Consider the following 10978-nt stretch of genomic DNA (forward strand, 5'->3'; position numbering starts at 1 on the left):
TGAGCTATTTTTTCCTCTTCGTCGGCTTTCAAATATGGCTCTGGGCCCATTTTTTGTAGCCCTTTCGCGGATTAGTCTCTTTCCCTTTAATCGGTCGTGCAAAGTTAAGCGGTCGTACTTGATCGCTGCTTGCCTTATGCTGGTGTTGTTCGTCCTTATATCACTCTGTCCGGAAACTTAAAATATTCTTCAATTTTGGTTCCAGTATCCGGACACTGAAAACTACGGCAAAAAATAAGTAAATTTCCTTTTTTTCTTTGATTTATTGAAGTTTATTCAATTTTAATAAAAGCTAAGTAATTTTTATAACAATAAAATAATAAATTCTTCTTAAATTACTTACGTTTCGCAAATGCTCTCACTATTTTTTTTACACAAAACGAAAACACAACCGCAGACCGTCGACACTGATTTGACTTGTAACTCTTTCAGTATCCCGCCGATCGACTTTAAACTTTGGATGTATGTGTGAGACATATAACGGATCATATTTATTTATGGATGGTTTTCTTATTATTCTCGAAAAAATTAATGTGTGTCCGGACACTAAGACTGTCCGGATATTGGTGCCTTTTCATCACTACCTAAAAATTTGACGTTTGTGAATTTACCCATGTTTTCGTCGACGATAACGACATTCACTTTTCTATAAGTGGCCAGCGTTGTAACGAATTGAAAATAATACAGTTATAACGAACCCAGCACAAATATATATGTAACTTATTCTTAAAATCCTGGTCTGATTATTCAAAAGATACAAATTATTCTACTCTTTTTAAAACCAAAAAGGATGAATTTAGCATAAGTCTTCCCTACATTCCAAACAAAAACATTTTTGCTCAACGTATAGCACTCCCTATTTCAATAAGTGAATTTGAGGCATGTTTAAGCAAAACCAAAGGCACGACACCTGGTAGAGACAGGATAAGACGTTATCCTATGCTACCTGCAGTTGTAAACCAAAGACTCCTCCTACTCTACAACAATATTCTCAAAACCTCAATAATACCACAAATTTGGAAAACTGCTACCCTACTTCCCATACATAAGCCCAACAAGGTTTCAAAGGTTTTAGACTATGTTAGATCATTTTAAACAAATAGAAAATTCTTCACAAGAGTTAACGATTTTCACAAGAGTTAACGAATCAAGATTGCAGCCTTCTCTGACTGTAATCTGTTTCTTAGTGGATCATATATTAATCCAGCTCCGCTAAATAGTTGTTCGCTGGGAACACTGGCTGGTGGAAATGATAAATACCTCAGTGCAACTTTGGAGAGCCTTTTAAAGTCTGTTTATTGGACTTTCCACCAATCAAGAGGATTATTATCCAATTCTAGTCTTTTTTTATTTCGGTAACATGCTAACTCCCTTCGGAGAAGTGCTTCGTGACTAGCGTTATCAGATTCTTCACCTTCGTCTTTAGTTGATGAATCTAGCATCATTTCCACATCGCTTCACATATCATACCTGCAAAAATATCATACCTTTTTTTTTTACTTCAAATGGTTTTTCAACGAAGAAGTCGTGAGTATGTTTTACGACATATTTTGGATTCGGACTTGTCAGGATCATTTTTATTTAAATTAAAATAGATCCAGATGCTGCTTTTTGTTGGTGGCGGCATTTATGTTCTGTATTTGTATTACTTTTTCACTTAATAAATAAAAATAAACTGTGTCCTCTGGTCACTCAGCAAGAGCTTTTATATTCTCAAATCTGTGACCATTGCATATGATTTGTTCATTTGTTGTTGCTTTAGCGTCGCCTACTTGGGACGGAGATTTTTTAATTTAAAATTTTTACTAAGGGTGAAAGGTCGTTTTTATTGATCATGGTAGAGTATATCCGTGCTGTTGCTATTTTTAGAATTTGAAAAAAAGCGCTAAAAAACATCCGCATCAGTGATGCTGAATTTGGAATCATTGCGAATAATCCGCATCCGCATCCACATAAACTGATGCAGAGTTTTTTGCGGATGCGGATATTTCTTAACTCTTTTTTTGAAATTCTTTTTTCAAATAATTTTAATTGATATTGCAGGGATCTCAGTACAATAAGTTGTTATTTGAAACATTATTTAAATCAAAATTAAACTGGCTACATAGGGACACATAGACGCAAAACCATCAGAGCTGCTTAAAATTCGTATGATACTGCGTCATAAATTAGACTTTTAACTGATTTTAAGTGTAGTTTAACGGCAGTGAAACGAGTTGTCAAGAGTGAAAAGCATTCAAAAAGAAAAAAAAGTAGAACGAAAAGCGAAAAGAAAATCGTCTCCATTTAAAAAAAAAATACTATTAAAAATAATGGAATTGTCATTCCAGAATGAAAATGCTCCTATCCATTCAGCGGTGTTGGTAAAATAATGGACCGAGAGTCAAAATGTACAAATGACTAGATACTCATTGAATCTTAACACAGTTGAAAATGTTTTCGGATTTATTTCCCGTAAGGTGTATGAGTCGTAATACTCGTAGCGTGATGGTTAGTGCGTTGGACTGCTCTGACGAAACGGCTGTTTTTTAGTAGTCGGCTTGACTCCAGAGTGAAAGTAATTTGCTACATGGCCCTTATACGGCCGATGATCGTTTATGGTTGTCCTGTTGGGTTTAACGTGGCTCCTTCTCAGATGGAGAAGAAAGAGCAGCAGTGTTTACGACGCTGTACCGAACAGCCGAATCTTCCTATATGCATTACTATTCCAACGAGGTCCTATACAACGGGGCTCGAATCAACAGAATTGACAATTTTATGATAAAACTAGTTCGAGCTCACATTGCAAGAGTTATGTCTTCGATCAACAATTTAATTTTCGGGGCGTTCTATCCGAACGACGAGTATTTTAAAAGTGCACGCTTGAGCGGCTACATTCCACTAGAGGCATTCCTCTTTTTAGATAGATGCGGTCTGATACAGGATAGATTGGCAGTGCTAATCTACCACGTCAGCGAAGAACCGTTGATAGGAAACTCCTGTACAATATAAAAGGATATCGATATTAGTTTTTTCAAATTTTCTAATAGTAGAGGAGCCCAAGAAGGGATTTTGGGATTTACTACAGCGCGGCAGTTTATATACAGGGAGGTACCTGCATGGTACCCCATTGAATACCTCCACCAAGTATTAGCCCCGTATATGTGGCCGCGCGTCAAGGATAAAGGATCAGATTAGTAAAAAAAATTGATCATCTCAAATTCTCGAGCGCGTAAGATTAAGGTAGGGTAAGTTAGTTATATGCTAAAAAGTGTATATTCCACTAATCTGACAATTTTCGATTAACGATAAGAAGTAGGCGGGTTACAAACTTCTAAAAAAAAAAGTCATCTTGAATTTCTCGAGCGTGGCTAAATTTTTTTTTATTTTGAAGGTAATAATTCAACGTTCACAAATAATATATAATCTGACGATTTCCGTTAGCCGAAGTGAGGGGCGGGGTAATTTAAAAAAAATTATTATTTAAAATGGAAAAAAATAATTAAAAAATAACGGTGATACTTACAATTAAGATTTATAAATTTCTTAAAGCCAACATTCAGTTTTATTAGCCAGTTTTTAATTCAAGTCAGAACTATGCGTCGTTTTTGAAAAATTTAATTTTAAGCTCAAAATTTGAGTAAAAAAAGTTAAAAAAAAAGGTTTAAAGTGTAATTTTTCAATACTTTAAGATTATCTACCATTGTTTTTATATCAGAATTTATTACTCTTAATTGTTTTTGATCAAAAACCGAAAACTATAGATCATTTTATGTCTTTTAGTTTTTGAAAAATTGAAAATAACCACAACTACTATTTTAATTTAATTCTTTATTTTTAGCTTGAGTGGTCTTATTTTGATAGTAATAATAGTAGGCCTGAATGTGGGTGTATGAAACGGTGGGGTGTGTGCGAGTTTGGGTGTACGCCACACCGAGGTGTGTATGGGGGCATTCTGCCCCCTGCAACCCCCCTGCTTGGGCACACTATAGGATTTTGAGTGGGTCCAAGGTGCAGTATGTGCAAGGTGGGGAGGGTGAAAGGCGCGATGGACGCAAGATGGGGTGCATGCAAAGTTTCTTTTGCATTTAAAAAAGCTGGATTTAAGAAAAATTAATTTATCTCAAATACTTAAGCAAGGAAAAAAAAAATTGTCAGATTTGGGGAATCCCTCCAGATAATCGTCAGATTAAGAGGCAACACGTTTAGGGTATATACATGAACCATATATATCAAAATCTGACGCGCTCGAATATTTCAAAATGGCGATTTTTTTTTTGCAATTTCTAATAATGGTCGCGAATTTGGGTCACATCCAAATCGTCATATTATTACATGTTCTTTTAGGTTCACTTAACATCCCCTTTTAAAATCTGACGCGCTCGGCAAAATTTTTTTGTTTACCTTTTTTAACCCTTACGTACGACCACCTCCATCATGAAAACGGTCAGATTAACATACGTATATTTTCAAAAATACGTAGAACATGGATGCTATTAATATCTGACGCGCTCGAGTATGTCCATGCAATTGTTTTTTTTTTTACATTTTTGAAAACTTATAGCCGCTCCCCCCACCGATGAAAGTATATATATGATATAACATTTTTTTGTTCTTATCATCTAAGCTTCGCAATCCAATAGGTCTCTTTGACGCTCGAGTAAATCCCGATTTAGCATCCTGGGCTCCCCTACTATAATAAATACAAAAATAAATAAAATATAAATTGAAGTAAAATAGATCTTAGGGCCGAAAGGCATTAGTATTAAGTGTTATAGTTTAACTTAGAGTGTCCTTATGGGACCATTAATTTAGTTGTAAGTTATGGTTATTTAGGCTAGTTTTATGAATTTTTGTCTAGCTTTAAGATAGGTTTATGATTTAAATAATAAAAATGAATTAAAAAAAGTGTGTTGGACTGTCATGCAAGGGGTCTTGGGTTCAATCCCTGCCTGTGCCACCTTACTTTTTTCACGGGTACTGCCTCCTGCGTGGAATTGACACATTCTCCAAGAGTAATTCTTTTTATAAAAAAGTGCTTTCTCAAATTAGCCGTTCGGATTCGGCATATAAACTGTAGGTCCCTTCTATCTCTGACAACATTACTCGCACACAGAAATGGTTGAGAGGTGTAAGTCACTAGGCCCTGGTTCTTCACGGACTGTTGCGCCACCTAATTTATTTATTTTAAGGTGTATGAGTCAGAGGGGCAATATAAAGACAAGGAATTCTTAAACGAGAGAATTAGAAAACCGTGGGTAAAGATATCACTGCAAATCTTCAACCACTTTATGACTTAATTCCAAATCGAATTTATGAAAGAAGTTCAAAGAAAGGTAGCAATACAGATTATTATGTCCTTTAGTTATTTAGTTGCCTATTCAGACGAGCCAAATAAAACGTTAGTTTTTTGTAAGGAATTGAGTTTAGCTGGCCAGCCAACTTAAGTGCATAATTATACTCTTTCATTTCATGCATAACCTAAATGGGACTTTGCCATATATGTCACTGTCGGACAAAATAAAGTGCAAAAGCGGTTCATTTGATTTCATAGTGCTGCAATTTTAGAGCAAAGAGAATTTTTTGACTTTCTTGCTACTGATGACGTCACAAACTTCCAGTTGTTTAGGCTACTGAAAATCTCTGTCAAACTACATGATCATCTAAACACATGTAAGGGAACAGCATATGCCCGCTGTCTGATCAACGTACCAGAGAAAGAAATTGTTGATGAAATGTGCTCGCAGGGTGTCAAAAAAGTACAAATTCACTAAAATCGTAGACGGTAAAAAAACTCCTTCTGCCCTGATTCTATTTTCGTTTGACCTCTATCGCGCTCCTCGCTCGGTAAATGTTGGCTGGTACAACATTAAAGTGGAAGAGTACTACCCCAATCCCATGAGATGTAAGAACTGTCAAAAGTTGGGTCATACCGCCAAATATTGCAAAAGTACTGCCCTCTGTGATGGTTGTAACCTTCCGCCACACTCGCCACAAGAGTGCACACGTGTGTAATGTGCCAACTGTATGGGAAATCATCCAGCCTCTTTCAAAAAATACCCAAAGTTTACTCAAGAAAAGGAAGTTTTAAAAATCAAAACCATAAAAAAATGCTCAATGGCAGAAGCAAGAAAAGTTCTCAACGAACAGTATCCACCTCAATCATCGATCTCAACTTACTCAGAAGACACAAGAAATAAAAAAAAAACCTATAAATACCAACCAAATAACTTCAACAATTAACAATACTATTCAAACCAATACCCCATCTACCTTGAACACCTCACCACAATCAAACGAAACAACATCCACCAATATCCCCGCTCTCGAAATAGAAAACTTCCAACCTACAAATCAAAACTTGTCTACATCAGCAAACGCTGCTGTAAATAATCTGACCCCTTCAAATTCAAACTCAAATCAACCTTATAAAACCACGCCAACTCCTGTACAACAACCTCTCCCAGAAATACCCAAACGAACGCAAAAAATAAATTCACAATCTTCCACTTCCCCCCTCTCACCTATAATTAAAATCACACAGGAACAAATAACTCAAAACAACTACTTTCTTAAAATTTCCGGTCGAATAGACGATGATGATGACGTATAAAAATACAAATAATTGCAACAACAACAACCCCGGCGTCCGGGAGCTTGGACAATCAAGCTCGTACACGAGCTCGCAGCCCCTGAACGACGGGGTCATACTGCACAACCTCTTACTTTTCATCAAACTAATCTCATACCTCATGCACACCAACATTCTCCCCAGAACTCAACTCTTCAAGAAAAATTGCCATTCAAGATTCTCCAGTGGAATGGAAAAGGTTACTTTAATAACTACGATGAGCTAAATATATTAATTAAAGAACACAATCCAACCATTATATGTCTTCAAGAGACACACTTTCCATGCAAATCAACACCAATTCCACATAAAACATATACAAATCTCATTTTCATAATCTGGCTGTTAACACTACTGCGAAGCAAGGCGTCGCGTCGCAATACTGGTAAAAAACAACATACCACATAAAGAAATCCTAATCACCTCAAGTATAGCCTGCTCCGCAATAGAAATTGCTTTGCCGACCAAACTTTGTATAATATCCTTTTATATCTCGCCGCATCAAAGTTTTTCCAAAAACGACATTGAATCCATATTAAACCAGGTCTCCCACCCAGAAATTCTAGCAGGTGACATCAATTCATGCATGTGTTCTATCTTACCATAGAGGTAAGACACATCGATATTACCTGCTCTTCTCCTGAACTCCTACCAAAATTAGACTGAAGAACCATTGATTACCTTCACAATAGTGATCACTTCCCAATTATCACAACCATAAATTTAAATCAATTCAGGAAACATCCCTCAACTCCAAAGTTTAATACCGACTTTGCAAACTGGCCTGATGCTTTCAAAGCTCAACTTTTAAAATCACACTATGATAAACACCAAAGTTCAAATACAAATAAAGAAGCGGCACTTATCCAAAAAGTCATTAGGTCTGCTGCAAATGTTTCTATCCCTCAAACCCACCCAAAACCACGGCAAAAGGTAACACCTTGGTGGAATACAGAGCTTGCTTACAGAAAAAATGGCAGCTTGGAAATGCTTTAAACGACATCGAGAGCAATCTCATTGTTTTCAAAAAGGTAAATGCCAAATTCTGTAGGCAACTCAAAATAGCAAAAGCAAAAATCCCTGAAGAGTTTACTTCTACTATCAATCCTAACACCCCTTCAAATAAAATTTGGAATAGCATTAGATGCCTTACAGGTAATCCTACTTCTCTTTCAATAAATCACTTTACAACACCAAATGGTCCAATTTCAGATCCAATTAAAATCGGGAACTACATAACCCACTGTTGGGCTAGTTATTCAAACGACTGCAATTTTACAAGTGAATTCAAAATTTTGAAAAACAACTTCATTGCCAACCAATTTGACATCCAAACAAGCGATCCCAAAGCTCTAAAAATTGAAAGAGATATCTCATTAACAGAACTTGAATCTTGCCTATGGAAGCTAAAAGGTAAAACTCCCAGTAGGGACCGGTATATACGGTGAAACTTAGAATTATAGATCTCTATAATAACATCTTAAGTAGGTAATATAGGTTCTATACTTCCGATTCCAAAGTCCGGGAAGGCCAAACAATTGCCAGAAGGTTACCGCCCTATTTCTCTCCTACCATGTATGGGTAAAATACTTGAAAAAATTGTTGCCAAGCGTTTGTTCTGGTATGCAGAGTCGAAGCAACTTTTAAATATACACCAAGTAGCATTCAAATCAAATCAAGGGTATACAGACGCTCTTCTATATATTGATAACTACATTTCCAGAGCGTTAAGCTCCAAAAACCTTGTGTCCATACTTGCTTTAGACTTCGAAAAAGCGTTTGACAGAATTGGTATACATGTTGTCTTAAATAAGCTCAAAGAATAGGATGTTGGTCCTAAGATGTTTAATTATGTAAAATCATTCCTCAGTAACAGACAATTTTGCATCAAATCCAATAATACCTACTCCCCCACATATCGACTTGAAAACGGAATCCCCCAAGGATCTCCTATATCAGTCGTTTTGTTCTCAATTGCTTTTCAATATATATGCGATATTTTATCCAAACAAAAACTTTTAAATTAGGTACTGCCTATATGCAGACGACGTTTATATAATGTGTAAAAGCAACAAAGTAAATGATATGAAGACTTTGCTTACTAATGCTCTTAAAGACATTTTAGATTGGGGAATTTCCTCTGGTGCTTAGCTCGCATTGGCTAAGTGAAAGATTCGGCACGTATGCCGAAAACATTCCTGTGATCCTCTTACTATTAATATTAATAATATAGATATAGAAAATGTCAAAACATTAAAAATGTCAGGTTTAATATTTAATAACAAATATAATTGGCGCAATCATAGCTTAGATATTAAGAAATCGCTAGCTGCAAGGTCTAACATTGTTAAATATTTATCGAGTAGGTAAAGTAGCGTACATGTAAGCACACTGTGTAATATAACTAAATTATTAGATTTAAGTAAAATCGACTATGGCATTTATATATACGGCAACTCTCCGAAAACCACAATTGGAATCATAAAACCAACTTACCACCAAGCAGCAAGATGTAGTGTTGGCGCCTTCCGCACCACTCCCGGCAGATGCGGGCCTACCTAGTTTTGAAGAGCGTAGAGAAACCAACAAACATAAACTGCACGCTAAACTAAATCAACCAAATCGTTAATCGGCAAAGCAATCAACCTCACGGCTAATAAAAAGAGGATACATAAAATTCCATCGGCCATCTACACAACCCTTCAATCCGGTAACATCGACTTTCCGAAACACAATCTTCTAAAAATTAGCGATTCATCTGCTCTAGAACCACCTTGGCTCATAGACTCAAACTCTTTTATAATGAAACTTGCATCATATGAGAAAACTAGTACAACCAATGAAATATACCGCAAACTCTTCCTCAGCATTTCATCTGAGCTCAAGGCCAAAAACTGGAAATTCATATTCACAGACGGATCCAAAACCTCAACCATAACAACCTTTGCAATTACCCACGAAAGATGGCAACATGATACGTGTTGGATTACTCCCACAAACAGCTTCCATTTTCACTGCAGAAGCCTTTGCCGTTCTTACCGCCATTCAAGAGGCTATAAAAATTGGCAAAAAACAAGTTATTTGTACAGACAGCCTCTCTACCATCAAAGCCATATTAAATGCCAACAATAATACCGATCTTATCAACAATAGCCGCTCCTTATTAATCAAATCAAACCAATACATAAAACTAATGTGGACCCCTGGCCACGTTGGCATCCGGGGGAATGAGCTGGCGGACGAAGCTGCCAACCTTGCAAGCAAATCACCAATTTATGTGCATAACATCTACACTAAACCTGACCTCATTAGAAGCCAAATAATAAGACTCACCAACACCGAACAAATCGAATGGAGCTTGTATAATCACTATTATACTAAAGTAAACCCAACAAAATCAGCACCAATCTACCCCACAAATATACCAAAAAACAAAATCACCAACTACATCCGACTTCGACTTGGTCACACCTCTGCCACCCACCCAAGAGTCCCCTCCAACATGTCCTACCTGCCACACTACATCTACCCTTCAACATCTGCTTTACGACACCAGACTCAGACCAATCATCAATAACATATTAAATGGAAAAGACCTAACCGAAATATTAAAATGCCCAAATACATCAAACATATACAAAATTAACGAAATCTTATTAGAAACAGAAATAAATCTATGAATCAATTTAAGAAGTAAATTAAATATATCTTTTATCTGCGTTGAATAATGACTGCTCAGCCGGACCTGATGGTATTCCACCGATAGTACTAAAAAAGTGTAGTAATGCTTTAGTTGAACCCCTTACGTTTTTATTCAAACTTTCTCTAAAAACAGGCAAATTTCCCAGTATATGGAAGAAGTCATTTCTAACACCAATTTTCAAGAAAGGTAACAAGTCGGATATATGCAACTACAGGCCCATTGCAAAGCTTTCTTGCATTCCTAAAGTATTTGAACAAGTTGTTTGTGAAAGCGTTGCATATTTTAGTAAAAATATCATTTTGTGAAAAAAAGATCAACCGTTAATAAGGTTAAGTGTTAATAAGGCAAGTTCTATGCTTGGTTTTATAAAACGCTGGACATTGCTGTATGATTGCCTTTTTCGTCCTCATCTTGAATATGCTTCGCAGGTATGGACTCCCTATTACGAAATTCATAGAAAACGTATTGAATCAATTCAACATAATTTCATTCGCTTTGCCCTAAAAGGTCTTCCTTGGGAAGATCCCTATGATCTGCCTCCCTATGAACATCGTATTCTACTTCTTCAAATGCAATCTCTCCATCAAAGGCGTGTTAATAATGACTTAGTATTTTTTCATCAACTCATTAATGGTGAAATTGATGCACCTTATTTGCTATCTTGT

Source organism: Eupeodes corollae, chromosome 1 (genome assembly GCF_945859685.1).
Source record: "Eupeodes corollae chromosome 1, idEupCoro1.1, whole genome shotgun sequence".
Classification (NCBI taxonomy): Eukaryota; Metazoa; Arthropoda; class Insecta; order Diptera; family Syrphidae; genus Eupeodes; species Eupeodes corollae.